Below are 18199 nucleotides of genomic sequence, written 5' to 3' on the forward strand. Positions count from 1 at the left end.
CTGAAGATGAACTTGTATCTGCATTTCCTTCTCATGTCTAAGCTTTAGAAGTTATGGAGGTTTTGGATGTTTTATCAAATCATTCAACAGACAAGGAGTATAGTGTTCCAAATTAATTAATGTTATTCCTAGTTGAACTATAATGAGGTAGCACATACTAGATATTTTTAGTAATGTAATATATATCAAACAATATTACAAAAACATACTTGAATATTTTGAGGTTGGGATAGTATTCAAAATATAATTCAGGAACTAAGTAATAGTATTGGTGAATTAATGAAGTATTATACAATTATATTGCGTTGAAAATTACAAATGTGTGGGAATCTTAGATAATGAAAGTATATTGCTATTATTGAAAGTATAATATCTAAATGAAATAGTTGTATTTAGCAACCAATATTACTAAAAGGAGTTTGGAACAAAATGGTTATGCTTAAACTCAAGACATGATATCCGAAATGAAAATAGAATGTCTAATTAAAAAGTACATTACCTAAATTGTTAAAAGTATCAAATGTTAGAAATTTGAGTTTAGAAAGGCTTGGAAATTCTGAGAATTGTGATTATCACTTTCAAATCGAAGTATTTGGTGGTACTCCCAAATCTTCAATTGGATAAGACTCAGAGAGACAAGAACAAAGAATGTTTGATGATATTTTCGTATGTACCAGAAAATGAGACCAAAACCAACTTTTAACAACTTTGTCTGAAAATTATCATATGACAGTTTTAAACTGTCATAAAACCATAAAAACTGTCATAAAACGGATATAAAAACGGATATATCCCAGCCAGGGGCTCTGCCCCTTGGACCCCGCCAGGGGCTGCCGCCCCTTGGACCCCGCTCCCAGGGGCGCTGCCCCCGGACCCCCGTTCGTTCAGGGGCTTCGCCCATAAATGACAGTGTACTTTGAAACTTGATCAAACTTAAACAAATGTGTACTCCACACCTTCCTTACTTGTTTAATATTTATCAAGATCATTTTTGGTCAACACAAAGTAATCTCATTACACTTAAATAACATTGATGATCAAAATCACCAACATCAAATAAATAGTTTAGTGGTGTCACTGGAATGTTAAAGTGATTAGTACTTGTCTAGCTTGTATGATTTAAGCAAATAACTTTCATGATTTTAAATATTCTATGCTTGTATATTTAGGATGTAGTTGATTATCAATATGCTTTGAGTTTAAACATTATATTGTATTATCATAGGATTGATCATCATGTATTAATCTTCCATTGATTTATTGGTCGTATCCATTTAAAAACACTAACCAAAACCATAAATATGCGACTAATTGGGTACGACTAATTTACCAAAACCATAAAGTGTGTGACCAATTGGGTATGAGTTTATATTGGATTTTTCAATTTTAGTGCCTGTAAACACTTTATAGTCACACAAGCGGTTTTTTAGAGTAATTATTGTTCGTCCTTTGGTGACTTTTATCCAAAAGAACTTATTGACTTATAAAAATGGAAAAGTAAGTTTTTAAAAAAAATGTTTGGATTACCTTTTATAGTTACAAAAGTCAATAAGGCAATAAGTTAAAAAGTGTTTAGCTTAATTTTGTCTTTTTTGTACTTTGTAAACCTAATAAATCATAAGTTGTTTCAAGAAGTTAGAAATTACGACTTCTTGAAATCTCATTTTCTAAGACTAATCAAAAAATTGTTTTAAAAAACAATTTTTATGCAAACACTTCTTTTAACTTATTGACTTTTCAAGAAGTCAAAAAGCTATAAAGTGATTTTTAGATGAACAAACAAACACCTTTTACGAGAAAATTATAGTTTTAGGCCATGAATATGTAGCATCCCGACTCTTAGGTATGAACTTCAAGAATTTTTATACATCACTTAAGACCTACTCAACGACTTGGAGGCACCAACTTGTCGTGTAGAAACTAATCAGGTCGCGTGGGTTATGGAACCTACTTGATGGGTTGGAGGACCCCAACTCGACGAGTTGAAGTTGTGCATGAAAACCCTAATTTTTAGGGTTTGCACCATATTTAAGGGACCTTAAGTCCCCTCACCAGTCTCCCTTACCACCCTATGATCCAAAAGAAAACCCTAAATGAGCTAACGTTCCATTTTGAGCGTGTACAAGACTAAAGAGTGTGTGTTTGGTGCATTTCTTGGAGAAACTTGAAGGTTTATGAGCTTGGAACCAGAAGGAGCTTATAGATCCTGCGTTTACTCAGTTGTAGCAACCTTTTGAAGGTAAAAAGTCATTACCTTGATCATTTACTTGTTAGATCTCTCCATTTAAGAGTTTAGTGCCTTTTTAGCTTACTTTGGATCCATTTTCGGAAGTTGAGCATGATTTGAAGTTGTAACTTCAGATCTGGACTCCTCTATGCCCCCATAGTCATAAATTTATCGGCTTTATCTAGTCTTGGCCTTTCTCAATGACCTAAACCTCTTCCTTAGACTAGTTTTTGGTGTTTTAGCCTCTTGAGGCCTTGCATGCATTTAAATTTGGCACCTTTATGTGGTAACTACACCCTAGGTGGCTAGATCTATAGTTTGGAACCTTGGTTTCACCTAAAAGAGTCTAAATGAGAAAAGGGATGAGGGAACTCGACAAGTTGCATAGCCAACTCAACGAGTTGGTTAGGGTTTTCCTGATCTTCTAGACATTACATGGACTCGACGAGTTGTTTGGTAACTCGGCGAGTTGACTCGGGTTTTCGTGGTTTTCTGAGTTCTGAAGGAACTTGATGAGTCTGTTGTTGGATTAGTGTCTAAGTCCATAACTACTTTGGTATGTACTTGACCCGATGGTGCATGGTCCTTTTGGGTTGCCTTCACCAAAGCAACTTGATAGGATGAATTATGGAGAGAAAGGATTAATTATGATTTATTAATATATTATGAGAATAATATATTAAAGAAGAAATCATATTGTTTAATTAATATTAGTCAATAATTAATAAGAATTAATTTTGTGGCTAAAAGAGATTAATTAAATAAAGGGGACTAGAACTGTCAGTTGTATGATAGTTGAATATTGGGCTAATGGACTCCATATTAGAGGGGTGGATGAATTCTATGGGGAAACCCATTAGAAATCGTCCTAGGCCTCTAAGGAGGGAGTCCATGGGTTGCTTAGGGTCTTAGCAGTCAAATTAGGGTTTCCTTGTTAGATAACCCTAATAGCCTCACTATTTAAGGATCCCTAGAGCACCAAAAACGTGGCTAAGAGTTTCCTTAGGGTTTCCACATGTTTTTCAGTGCCTCCTATCTTATCATTCTTCATCCTCTTGCTCTTGGTGTTTGTGAGCCATTAGAGGAGTGACACTTGTGACTCTAAGCTTTCTAAAGTCATTATAAGGAGGATTTGAGATTGTTATTGCTATATAACAATCAAGGTATGATCTAAATCCTAATTCATATATTAATATTGATTATCATATGCTAGATCTAGGGTTTATAGCTTTGGATATTCAAATGCATGATCATTAGACAAACTAGATCCAAAAGCTATTAAGGTTTGCATGTACACCACAAGAATGATGTTTTGCTTAAAACCCATCAGTGGTATTAAAGCCATGGTTGTTTGTTTGATGTATTTGATGCTATTATGGATTATCCTTGCTTAAAGATCGAAATTTAGGGTTTCTGAGGGCTGGAATCGCCGAGTCCATGCCTGACTCGACGAGTCAGCTGGTCAGAAAGAGGGAAAAACAGAATTTTGTGCTATTTTGGCTTAGGATTATTACCAAAAACGTTTTTGATGAATAAAATCCGATTTTTATTGATTTTGGGTGAATATCCTTTCCAAAATAGAAGATAATTACCAAATAATCAAATATTTGTTGCCTTACAAGATTATGTTTAATTATTTGAGTTATTTGATGAATTATCTTGCTAGAATTTGGACTAGGTCAAATTAGATAACCACCAATTAATTGTTAATTGTCTTATTTGAATTTTGTGATCTAGAATATCCTTGATAAAGTTTGGAAAAGTTTCAAATTACTCATTTTAGGTTTTATAGTTTAAATTTGAACTTAAAAGTTTTGTTTTTGAAATTTAAATAAGTTGAACCCTAATGTTTTGAGATGTTTCAAAACTTGCCCTCAAGTTTTGGAATTTAAAAGTTGGTTAAAAGTTTAATTTTGAAAATGTTAAATTCTAAAACCCTAGTATTTTGAAAAGTTCAAATTATCCCCTTATGGTTTTATTAATTAATTAAAGTGTATAATTAAAAGAGATTTAATAAACCCATAAAGTTTTGGTTTACATTTAATTAAATTAAAAGTATAATTTATTAAATTAGAACACCTAGTATTTTAAAAAATGTAAAATACACCCTATACTATATATAATTTTAAAAGTCTAGTATTATATATGTATGAGTAAACAGTCAGTCTTACCGTTAGTAGGCCTCATTCACGAAGCTAGTCTATAAGGGGTGTTTAAGGAAATTACCTATAAATGGCGATTTTTACCCACCGCACTCTTGATTAGTGGATGGTCGTTAGCCGAACAGGTATGATAGGATAGAAACCTTCCATTATAAGTATAATGAAGTACAAAAGTAACTAAATGCTTTCATAAAATTCCCAATCTTAGTTACTTTAGCCAAAAGTGAATTGATGCAATTCCATGAAATTACACTTTGTGCCCTTGCAAAGATGTTAGTGGAGTGTGTGTGGTTAACCGACACACTAAATGGTTCTAAGCAAAGGTAGAAAAGGGTGACTCATTGTTTTTCATAGTTCGGTGGAGCGTGTGTGGTTAACCGACACATCGAATAGGTGACTGTAACATTGGGGGCACTATGTAAGTTTGCATGGTTATTCACACCCTGTTTTGTGATCCTCGGCATCCCAGTCACAAATCGAGGGGCATATCGAGATTTAAACATGCCATTGAAAAGTTCAATGAATCTCAAAAGATCTAGGAATTTTCAATAGATTTAAAACTTATTTTTTTTTTTCGTTTTTCATGTTGGAAATTGGTAAATCGTCATTTACCTACCTTCAAATATTCTGCAACTAGATTACGGCATCCCTCTTCTAGGTTGTAGAGTATTGTGTTGGATCCTAGCCTCGATGTTTCATTTGGGTGTCACATCGAGGATTCTAATCAACTTAACTTGAATTTTCTCCTGTTTTGTAGATGTCAAAGTACGAAAACTATGGTCTTCCCAAAATCCCGTGGAACAAGCTTTCCACATGAAGATGATATTCCACGATTCGATCGAGGAACAAGAGATCATGCTTCACTTCCTCCACCTCCTCCAATTATTCTCCCTAGCCAAAAGTTCGAAGGCTTGAAAAGTTCAAGCTCACTCAAGCCCTTTTGGCAAGTAAACATGGGAAACCTGTGTGTGTACACGTCTTAGATATGAAGTCACACATTGATAGGTTAAGGATGTTGGGTGTCAACATTTCAGGTAAGTTAGCTATTGACTGGTTTCTTCAGTTGCTTCCTGAATCAGATAATGAGTTCGTTAGAGAGTACTATATGATGGATCATGACGTGACCCTCATTGATTTGACCTGTTTGGTTATAGCTGCTGAATCAGCGATGATTTGACGAGCTGGTTGAGCAAAATTGTCTGGTAAATCAAACTCTCAAACTTCAATGGATATTGAAATAGTGATATTGGAGATCCAGAAAAGGTAGATTCTAAGATAGTTCCTTGTGCCATTCCAAAAGAGTCCATTTGTCTTTATTGCCAAGAGAAGGGGCATTGGAGACGAAGCTGCCCTATTTACCTAAGAGATCTAAGAGATAGGAGAGTCAAAACGTATGGCTCTACTTTAGGTAAAATCCATTAACTAACTCTTTTAAGTTCCTATTCTAGATTCTTGATACATGATGTGATAAGATTACATTTTGATGTTTTGTAGGATCGAAGAAAAGAAAGGAAGCTTAAGGGTAGAAGTGAGCTGAATCTAATCGTGAAGAAATGGATTTCGACCGCATTGCTTGAAGATTAGATTCTTAAGCTACTACTTGGAGTTATAATAGATTGCTTAAGAATATGTAACAACATAGTTTTTCAATTCCATTGTAAGGACAAATTTTTCCGCAATAAAATAAATTTTGATTTTATATTATTTATTTATCCTTGCAATGGCGTGTATGAAAAGTTGATGTTTGTAATTTTCTATTATTAGCAATAATGGAATTGATTCTTAATTATGTTGTTTGTGGAAAGGTCAAGAATTTACCAAATAGGGAAAATTTCTCATCGCCCAAGTTTCAATTGGACAGAAACTTGGAATCATACAAGTTGGTTGCATAATGAATGAGAAATTTCATATTTGGAAATTAGACTAATTCGTTGACAAAGTGTCAAGTGAAGGACTAGGAGATCAAGTACACAAGGTTGTGTGTTGATCAAGTCCACCACAAGAGTGAAAACGATATTCATCATGATTTACTAAAGGTTTAGTAAATATGATTATACTTATAAGATTAAGTGTAATTTCGAGTTGATTGAAAGAGTTTCAATCAATATCAGAACGAATAAGAAGAATCAAGTAAGCAGAAAGATAATAGTTTCTCTATTCTAAGAAGAAGGGAGAGTACTTTTTATTATGTTTTATAATAAGTCTTAATGATTAAGAACCATATCTCAATTGATCCTCTAAGTGAGTCTTAGTGCAATTGTATGTCTGAGAAGAGGAATCAAGAATTGAAGAAATGGTTAAATGAAGAAGTCAATCATAATTCGTTCCAAAACCAAGTCTTAGAGTTAAGATTGTGACATTGAGTGACAAGTCTCAAGAAGGTTTATAACATTCATCAAATGTGGAATTTGAAAAGGTTTTCTTATTCTTGCACATTTGAAATTGGAAAGTTGTGATGTCTCGGATAAGATAAAGACCAACTAGGACCAATTTTGTGAAGTGTTTTGATAAAAGCTACACTAACTCTTGAATATTTGTTTGTCAAGAAATGTTTATTGAAAAAAGAATCTTATACGTCAAGAACTCAGTGGGAGTCTTAATGGTCTTGAAAAGTTTCAAGAACTAATCAAGAATAAACCTTATCGATCATTACTAGCACACGACTTGAGGTTTACAACCTATTATGTTGACATTATTTTATTTATGTGTCATTCCAAATGAGTTAATTATGTATGTGAGTTCTATGAGTTCTCATTTGAATGCATAAAAGACAAGCACATTGATCAATGAAAAGTACATTGATAGGAAAGGGTGAGCTGCTTAACTACTTGGAAGACATGGTGGGCACTCGTGTTACCATAAGGCAATAAATCAAGATTGAGAAAGTTCAGTTCATATGAGTTTGGATGTGTCGCAAACTTTGGTTTTGACAAATTCGCATGGATAGGAACACATACACCATTAAAATCTAAGTGTCATAAGATTCCCTCCTTCATGAAAATGACTGTGAGGAAATGCTTTCACTAAGATAGATTTTAAGAAGATAGTGATTGTGAAAATTGTATTCTTGAATTCGATTATGGTAACGGTATCCCTTTCCATAACTCGAATTGTGAGATTTGACAATTAGTCTGAATTGTTTAGACACGCATATGAGCTATCTAAAGCAAAGTTGTATAAGTTTAAGAATCTTGGATAAAGGATTATCAAAGCATTAGGTATTAGAAATATGAACTTCAGAAATTCAATAAGTATTGTCTTCTGGAAGTTCAGTTGTTTTCTAAAACATGTAAAAGCTAGTGGGAGCATAAGTGTTGTTATGCTTATATGATAATAATCATTATGATAGTGGGAGCATAAATGTTGTGCTTGTATGATTATTAAGGCAAGTATTGAAAGTTAGCAATATTAATTATAGAAAACAAAAGTTATAGTTTGCAAAGTCGTAAGGGTTGAAAAGTTGTTTTGCTATAATTAAGGGAGAGAATATTGTACTTCGTTTCAAAATCTAAAGCTTAGATTGAGAAATTTTAATAAATTTAGTCAAAGGATACATAGTGTGTTCTTAAATTTCGATTATGATTACGGTATCCCTCTTCATGGTTCGAATTATAAGAACGAGACACATAAAATATTATGACAGAAGATTGATAAAGTATCATATCTTTATGTAAGACATTATGCATCGTGTCCCATACGCTTCGGGTATAGGATTGATTGCCAATGCTATTATATTTGACCATTCTAAAATTTTCCGAATTTCTAGCGCATTTAGAGGGAAAAAGGACTAGAATCGGTTTTGACTAAAATAATTAAACAACTATCAAAGGATGATCCAAAGCTCGCTGAGGATTGGTCGCTTGTGAGTAGTTGGAAGTATGGTATTGGATGGATAAGGTTCTATTAAGAATGAATTGTCATATGACAAATATGGAAATGTTTCCATATTGGGAGTTGGATATTGAAAATCTATATCTAGATTAGAAACTTTTATGCAAGAAGGATGTTCAAAGGAATGTACTTTGAGTGAGAGACATCATATCTATAGAATTGTTTCTGATAGAGATTGTCCAAGTTTTGATGATTTTGAGCTATGACTTTACGAAAGAATCATTGCATAAAATGTTAGAATCTAGCATAAGTAACAAGAATTTGATATTCTTATACTTGTGATAAGGATTGGGAGTTGTGAAATGAGTATGATTCGAAAGGTGTTCATTTGATCTATTTCACAAAGTAAGGACCGTAGGTAAACATTGTATACATGCTGAGAGCATGGGACAAGTGTAGTAATAATTCAAGTAAGAAGTTGATTGCCCGAAACAACAAATAATGAGAAATCAATATGGTGATTAAATAAAATGTTTTATTTATACCCAGAGTTTGGGGCCATATGGGATTAGTATTATTCTTGTGTTTCACTTTGCATGTTTTGACTTCCTGAATAATTAAATTGGTTCAGAACAATCAAATTATTCGAACGGACCACAATCATTCATATGTTGGAAGTAGGTATGAATGAAGACTGTCGTGAATTGGTGTATGGATTGTCTAAAGTGTATTAGACATAAGCAAATGTTTGCTGCAACGTTCATGAGTGCTTATGAATATGATTTGAGCATTGGATTAAACCCACGCTCACTTGGATCACTTCATGGATTTTATCTCGAGTGATTGGTGAGACGATAATATCTTGTATTCTTGAAACCGAGATGTGTGAGTTGTATCTTGCGAGTCGGTTACACATTGATAATATGTAAACGCACCAGTAACTTGGTGTCATAAAACATATTGTTGTGTGTGATTCGGTGAGTGAGTGAAAGCAAGCATTGAATCAAAGTTTATCCGTTCCTTTTATCCAAAGTGGAATGAAAGCGATATATGTGGTCCCCTCGATGATTTAGCGATGACACCTAAGTGCTTGGCCAAGCCAGGACTAATTTGATGTGTTCAATTGTACTTTGTTGTCAATCGTCATAAATCGGAAATCGGGAAACAATATAGAGAGAATGATTGAAATCCATGTCTCATATCTATACGATATCAAGAATGGAGGAATATATGATCCCTTATCTAAAGGACACGCTTCTGATAGGATCAGAGTTGACAGCGGTTTTTAAAAGATACGATTGTAAATCAGGATCTGAAGTCATACGTAGAATAGTTATTAGACTTATCCAAATGGGAGACTGTTGGATTAGTGTCTAAGTCCATAACTACTTTGGTATGTACTTGACCCGATGGTGCATGGTCCTTTTGGGTTGCCTTCACCAAAGCAACTTGATAGGATGAATTATGGAGAGAGAGAGAGGATTAATTACGATTTATTAATATATTATGAGAATAATATATTAAAGGAGAAATCATATTGTTTAATTAATATTAGTCAATAATTAATAAAAATTAATTTTGTGGCTAAAAGAGATTAATTAAATAAAGGGGACTAGAACTGTCAATTGTATGATAGTTAAATATTGGGCTAATGGACTCAATATTAGAGGGGTGGATGAATTATATGGGGAAACCCATTAGAAATCGTTCTAGGCCTCTAAGGAGGGAGTCCATGGGTTGCTTAGGGCCTAAGCAGTCAAATTAGGGTTTCCGTGTTAGATAACCCTAATAGTCTCACTATTTAAGGATCCCTAGAGCACCAAAAACGTGGCTAAGAGTTTCCTTAGGGTTTCCACACGTTTTTGGGTGCCTCATCTCTTATCATTCTTCATCCTCTTAGTCTTGGTGTTTGTGAGCCATTAGAAGAGTGACACTTGTGACTCTAAGCTTTCTAAAGCCATTACAAGGCGGATTTGAGATTGTTATTGCTATATAACAATCAAGGTATGATCTAAACCCTAATTCATATATTAATATTGATTATCATATGCTAGATCTAGGGTTTATAGCTTGGATATTCAATTGCATGATCATTAGACAAACTAGATCCAAAAGCTATTAGGGTTTGCATATACACCATAGGAATGATGTTTTGCTCAAAACCCATCATCTGTAAGCTGCACTCAAAGAGTTGGGTCAACATGGACTATTGACCTTGACCGTTGACTTTTACTTTGACCAAAGGTTGACCAAGTTTGACTTATGAGGGTATTTTGGTAATTTGGGACTTGATGGAATTGGTTCAATGGTCGTTGTAGGTGTTTGAGTTTGGAGTCGTGCTTCGGGAGTTGATCTTTTCAGTTCAGTTCGACAAGTGATGTGAGTTTTCCTCACTATACTTAGGGGTCGAAGGCACCAAGGTCGGCTCATTGGATCGGATATCCTAGTAGTTGTTGATATTATTGGTATCCATAAATAAGATGTCCTTGTTGGGTTAATCGGTTGGTTCAATGGGTCATGGGTCGGATGTAGTTAATTATCCAAGAGTGTTTGACTGAGTCATGCTGAAATAAAGGGATTATACCCATGTTTTCAAAGGTGCACAACAGAAAAGGTCAACTTTGACCAAGTTTATAGGAGATAACGAGATGTGTATTTGCATGTTTAGTATAAATAAGTGTCTTATTTCTTTTGTTCTATACCTCTATTTTTCATTGAATGTAGAAGCTTTCTTCCAGCAAGTTTACTTCCTAATACATACGTGAGTAGTGTGTGTTTTTTATCAAGGGAATGTGCCAACAATCCTTCAAATGTAATTTCATTGCATTTTTTGTTAGGTCTCTTTGTGCATTTCCTACTTTTCATTCATTCATAAAATGAATTTACTTTAAGACCGAAGGGTGTGGGTGAGAAACTCCCCTCACTTTTTGTCGGCCACAACCTATTTTCCCTCATTTTCCTTTCTCTCACATAAACCCAATGAATTGGTGGGAAACTTACGTCACTTTTTGTTTAAAATATATTTCATAAAAATATTATACTAATTTTATAGGAAATTAAAAATCATGAGTTTTTTTTATAATTTTTTAGTAGGTATATAATTTAATAAATAACAAAAAAGATAATAAAAAAATGGCCAATAGGAAATGAAGAGAGAGTGCGGCAATGGACTCCCTCACCTACTTCCCTCACCACCTTTCTCTCAGTCAAGGTGCGGTGTTCAGGTGAGAAGGAAAACCTCTCGCAAGGAAATAAAATGATGTATAGATGTCTAGAAAGATGTAATCACAATTTTTGATGTTTCGAGTTTCTAATTTTCCGATTTTGATTGTAATTAAAGAGGATACTGCTAAAAAATGGGGTATTACCGACAAATTTAGCGATGGAAAAAATACGTCGAAACAACATAAAAAGATATTTTCTATACTTCATTTTCCAGGTTAAGTACTATAATATAACTTTCTAAACACGTGTGACTTTTTCATTTTCTAGTATAGTTTGTAATTTAATACTAATTTTCTATTATTAAGCACCTCTTCCTTTTTTCTATAAATAAGGAGGCATGCATGATAGCTTTTGTACATCAATATCAATTCACAAACATGTGGAAGCATGGCTCAATAATCTCTCCCACCAACACATCCTTGCCTCAAACAAGGGAAGAAGAATCTTATCCCTGGAAATGGGGCCGAAGCCTTTCTTCCTTTCTCTTTCTTAACACCCTAGCTTTTCCTATCAAACCTCACAGGTCTTTTTGTTCTTGTAGTCACACCCGCAACTCAATCAGCCAAATTAAAGCCGGCTTCATTGATTCTTGTAGTGCAAGTCTGATTAGAACCATTAGTTTTAAAGCCATGATTACACTCCAAATGACTGAAGTTGGTGTCCTATCGAAACTTTCTTTGACAGAGCCTTTGACTACAGTGGAGATTTGCCTGGAAAATCGCTACTTTTGGAGCATGTTGCAGCCGAGGCTGACCCTAGTAAGTGTACATTTTTTGTATATTATACTATTCAACGACCAAAAATATAATGGCCTTAAGATCTTGTATATGAATGGGCGGATGTTCTTGGCACCATTAGAAAAAACTTGCAAAAACGAAAAAAAAGATGTCAAATTTGTCATAATAATATAAATAAAGAAAAGAAAATTAAAACATTTCTCTCTTTCTAAAGAAATAAATAAATTAATCTCCAAGTTTGAAAGTATTCGTGAGATGCAACAAGACGGATAAGGTCACTCCGCCACATCGGCCACACACCCCATATACACATTCCTCGTATGCTTTTTGGCCCAAAATTCACCTGTCACATCTCCAACACGTGATGAATTGAATTGAAGAAAATTGTAAAATATTGATTTTTTAATTTACAGATTACAATTTATATGATTTGTTTTTTTTTTTTTTTTATGAAAACTGAAATCTTGAAAGAATTATAAAGAATTAAGAGTAAATTAAAATTTTGGGTTATGTGGTTGAGACAAATACGCAAGTGTTGTCCTAATTTGAAAATTTGATACCGCCGGTTGGAAAATCCTTCAATTTTAGTCTTTACTTCAGTTACCGTCAAGACCATTATATTAAGTCCCTATGAAATAACTAAAATGCAAATTTTTTTTACTGTTTGTGATTTTTATCTTTTTTGTTTTTACAAATATTATCATTATTAAATTAGTCCTATACCACCCCACTATCACTACTATACACCATAAACCACAATCATCATCACCACCATATCATCACTTTCAATTACTACCACCATATATACTGCCACATACCATCATCACCACCACCAACACCACTACTCCTACTACTCCTAGTACCTTGCCCATGATTTAGTCACTTGCTAATTTTTAATGTATTCCAAAAAAAAAAAACAATACCACTACTATCCGTGTCTCTATTCATACAATCAACCGACAGTTTCGTGTAACCTTAATTACCACCCATCACCCACCACCAATCATGGTTCCTTTTTTAATGTCAATATTGAAACAAGAACTGAGATAGTTTGACATAGAAATGGTCAGAGTGAGAGGCGACTATTTTGGTGTGCACGTAATGGTGACAATCATAGTCGAGTTGATGTGTGTCAAATGGGTACTTCATGGAGAGAGAGAGAGAGAGAGAGAGAGAGAGAGAGAGAGAGAGAGAGAGAGAGAGAGAGAGAGATGGTCATCACCGGATTGGAGTATCGTCGGCACTCAGATGCTAATTAGGACAGGGACAAAAGCATCGTCGGCACTCAGTTTAATAAAAACGTACGGGAAGAAAAGACAAAATATAGGCATCATGATCACTTTAAAGGAAGATAGCCGAAGCATCTAGATGGTAATTAGGAGACGAACAAAAACAAAAGCATATGCTAACCATATATATATATATATATATATATATATATATATATATATATATATATATATATATATATATATATATATATATATATATATATATATATATATATATATATATAAAACAAAAAAAACCGTAAAAATAAAAAAAAATGCATAAAAATACTTATAGACAACAAAACCTTTTTTTTTTTTTTTTTTTTTTTATACATCAAAACATCGCAGGTTTTGTAAAATTTTCGCTGAAAAAAAAATAAAAAATCATTCTTTTTTTCAAAAAAAAATTCAGTGAAAATCTATAAAAAGTTGCGAACTTTCATAATATAAAATAAAATAAAATAAGATTTGTGATGTCTAAGTATTTTTTTAATGTATTTTTTGATTTTTAGAGTTTTTTCTAGGGTTTTTGTTTTCTATAAAACATATATATATATATATATATATATATATATATATATATATATATATATATATATATATATATATATATATATATATATATATATGGAAAAAGGAATATACATTACAACCCCACCTAAGCTTAAGTACTAAACCTCTTGAAAATACATTGTTTTACTATATAAAGATTACGGTTAACTGATTCACGATTAATACTTCAAGATGTAAATTCAAGATCGACACAATAGGGTTTAGGGTTTAGGTTTATGTTGAGGGTTTAGGGTTTAGGGTTTAGAGTTAAGGTTTAGGGTTTAGGGTTTAGATTTAGGATTTAGGGTTTAGCTTTAGTGTTTTGGGTTTAAATTTAGGGTTTAGGTTTAGGTTTAGGGTTTAGTAATGTTCACTTGGATGAAGTAATTAACGATAATTGAGGAAAGAAAACGGAGATGATAAAACGATAAGGAATGAAAGAAATGTTATGGAGAATTATATATTTACCAAGTGAAACCAAACCGGGTATATTTAGCATGTTAAAACGATATATTTTAGAGGTTTGGTACCTAAGTTTATATATATATAAAAATTAAAGTTTCGTTTGCATACATGAAGTCTGTGAATCCATGCCTCAGCTTTTGGCTTTTGCATTATGTAAATTCTTCCAAGCAGTTATTCCCATTTCCTCTTTTTGCAGCCTAAAAATGACCACAAAACAGAATATATGTGTGTGAGTGTGTATATGTGTGTGCGCGTCGTTAGAGACATACTTTGACTATTTCATTGCTCTTTCTATATATGGTTCAAAAAAGCAATCAGGGCTAAAATCGGTTGTTGCAGCTGCAAGGTCACAGAATGTCAATGTTTAAGCAGCAATTTCACCAACATTTAACCTTTGAATTCTAACCAAATTCCTCACCATCATATAACCTTTTCATATTTTTCTTCTTCTTCTAGTTCGTCCTCTTGTTCTTCTTCTTCTCCTTTCTGATATTCTTCTTTGTTGAACATCAAAAAAAATGGTAGCAGAGCATACCAATACAAAGGAATCTGCATACCAGCTTGCAAGTTCCCATCCTATCAGAGATATCGGTTGTTGAAAACTGTTGAGCACGGTGGAGTGTGCAGACTTAGGTACTGCTTCATCAATGGGTGAATTCGCACCCTACTTCAAGATCGGTATCTTCTGCTGGTTTATATCTCAACACAAGCCTCATTGATGCATTTCATCCAACAATTTAACGACTTTGAACAACCTCATTGACTTGTGAAAAAACAAACCTTTAATAAGTATAAGGCTAAGAAATCATCAGGTAGAATGAAAGACGCGGAAATGCATATAATGAAAGGGTTCGACCGGTTGCTGGAAATGAAACCACATCAGACAAAACTTCGTTAATCGACTATTTATATTGGACAAATCACATACACTTAAGCGAAAGCAATACGATCTGAAGAAGAACGAACCTACGCACATGTGAGGATAGGTGACTGGAATTTGTTGTACTTTAGATATGTATATTAATATTTTAAGATGTGTTTAATACGTCGCTAAATATCATTCGTCAATCCGTGGAAATAAAATGTATCGGATTTGCCACATGTTTTCGTGGTTGATATGGAAGTATCGGTCGATAAAAATTAGCCACCATAGTGACAGATTTGTAGTCTTTGCTTAATTTGAATTTTTAATATTACAAAAAATCAATAATTTGATTCAATATGTTCTTCAATAATGCAAATAAACGTTTAGTAGTTTCATATCATTTTTGAGTTTTACCTTCGGTAGCACTACTAGAAAGCGGGGCATGGAATTTTCGTTTGCAAAGCCATCCTTGGTTAGCATTCCTTCATTAATTCTCGAAAATTTGTCGATTATTAGGTTAATGTCATAAAGCTCTCAAGTTTTACCGGTTATATTTATATTTATAGGTATAAAATGAATAATTCATATACCTATATTTATATACCTTTTAAAAAACTGATTTATATATTATAAGTGTCTTCTTTAAATGTGTAAATTGATTTTAAATATATAAATCTGTTTTTTATATATATAAAAATTGCATGTATAAATTCATGTAAATAACAATAATAATAATAATAATAATAATAATAATAATAATAATAATAATAATAACAATTTTATACACATTAAATATAATTGTCAGGTTGAGAATACACTGTGGCACTGAACCATATATAATTGTGACCAATCGTCAACTTAGCAAAATGCACTCGATACATAATCTATTACACCCTTATTTCCCATATACATGGGAGATCAATGCTTTGGCTCGCGAACCTCTCACATATTCTGGTAGAATTTTGGAAACTTGTTTTTCACCAGGAAACTATAGCATTGAGTTGAGTTCAATTGTATGGTCAACAATGGCGGTTTGATCATGAAGCATTACCAGATGACCTTATTGCAAGGGGCATGGCTGCAGAAGATTCAGATTCGCCACATGGTGTAAAGCTAACCATCAAAGATTATCCTACACTTAAAAGTCTCCCAGTTATCATCAGTCAGATCCTCACATGGAATCTTCACTCGGGCAATGGTCAGCCTGTTTTGAATGTATCCTGCAATGTCATACTGCCCGAAGTTGACCGCTGCATGGTGACTGGAAGCTACTCAGATGATTTTTGGGAAAATGACTTAAAAGCCCAACGAAGTTTCCAAACCATTCAAAAAACCCAATCATGTTTTGTCTGTTCAAAAAAACCCAACGAACTTAACATTTTGTCTAAAAAGTCCAACAATGTTTCAAACCGTTCAGAAAATTCCAATTTTGTTTTGTTTAAGTTCGTTGGGTTTTTTTTTGAACAGTCAAAACATAATTGGAGTTTTTTAAACGTTTTGGAAACTTCGTTGGTCTAACAAGTCAGTTTTCCGATACGGTAATAAGCCACGTCATCTGTTTCTCTTATTTAATTTTCGAGAAAGTGTAACTTAGTTGGACTTTTTAGATAAAATGTTAAGTTTGTTGGGTTTTTTTGAACAGACAAAACATGATTGGAGTTTTTTAAACGGTTTGGAAACTTCGTTGGGTTTTTAAGTCATTTTCCCGATGATTTTTCTCAAAATTACGATTAAATCTTTTGGTGTTTTGACAACAGGCCACCATGGTTCGTCTTTTTTGTCTGCGTGCCCTACTGTTCTAATCTCTGTCCACCATGCCTGAAGCTCTGAATCAGATTCTACAAGATTCCCTTCTGGGTAGTAATGGTTGACAAATGTCAACCATTACTAGCCAGAAGAGACTCTTGTAGAATCTGATTCAGAGCTTCAAGCATTGTGGACAGACATTAGAACAGTCGGACACGTAGACAAAAAAGACGAACCCTAGTGGCCTGTTATCAAAACACCAAATGATTTAATCGAAATTTTGAGAAAAATCATATGGGCAGCTTCCGGTCAGCATGTAGCGGTCAGCTGCGGGCAGTATGACTTTGCAGGATACATTCCAAACAGGCCGACCATTGCCCGAGTAAAGATTCCATGTGAAGATCCGACTGATGATGACTGGGAGGTTTTTAAGAGTACGCCAGAAGATGAACTTGTGTCTGCATTTCCTTCTCATGTTCAAGCTTCAGACGTTATGGTGGTTTTGGATGTTTTATCAAATCATTCAGCAGAGAAGGAGTATATTGGGGAGACATGTGAACCAGCTTTTGAGGCGAATCGGTAGATAAAAGCTGCTTATGAAATATTTGCAGGGATGTTGAAGGAATTGGAAGGGATTAAGATTGATGGGAGGAATGCAGATGAGAGTAGGATGAACAAGAATGGAGCAGGGGTTATACCGTACGACATTCTAAAACCTTATTTGGAATCTGGTGTCACGAGTATGAGGGTTCCAAATAGATAATGTTTGAAATTCTTTATATTGGGTGGGTCATGTGATGTTGTAATTCCAAAAAAAAAAAAAAACATTTCCCCTAGACCATGTAAGTGCAATATAATTGGTATTTATCCAAATAAAGTTGATGTTTATTGTTTTGGTGTGTTGCTGTGCTGTATGCGTCCTTGGTAGTGGTGTTATGCCATCTTGTTCAAAATAAATTAATGTTATTCCTAGTTGAACTATAATGAGGTAGCATATCATAGATTAGTAATGTAACATATATCAAACAATTTTACAAAAGATACTTGAATATTTTGAGGGTTGGATAGTATTTAAAATATAATTTAGGAACTAAGTAATGGTATTGGTGAATTAATGG

At 33.6% G+C, this 18199-nt stretch overlaps 1 pseudogene; it reads left to right on the forward strand.

Annotated features, from left to right (window-relative positions):
- Positions 1-11385: 11385 nt before the first annotated feature.
- LOC145006911 (linoleate 13S-lipoxygenase 2-1, chloroplastic pseudogene) lies at positions 11386-17863 on the forward strand (annotated as a pseudogene).
- Positions 17864-18199: the final 336 nt, after the last annotated feature.

The sequence above is a fragment of the Lactuca saligna genome, chromosome 1 (assembly GCF_052625555.1).
Source record: "Lactuca saligna cultivar CGN05327 chromosome 1, ASM5262555v1, whole genome shotgun sequence".
Taxonomy (NCBI): domain Eukaryota; kingdom Viridiplantae; phylum Streptophyta; class Magnoliopsida; order Asterales; family Asteraceae; genus Lactuca; species Lactuca saligna.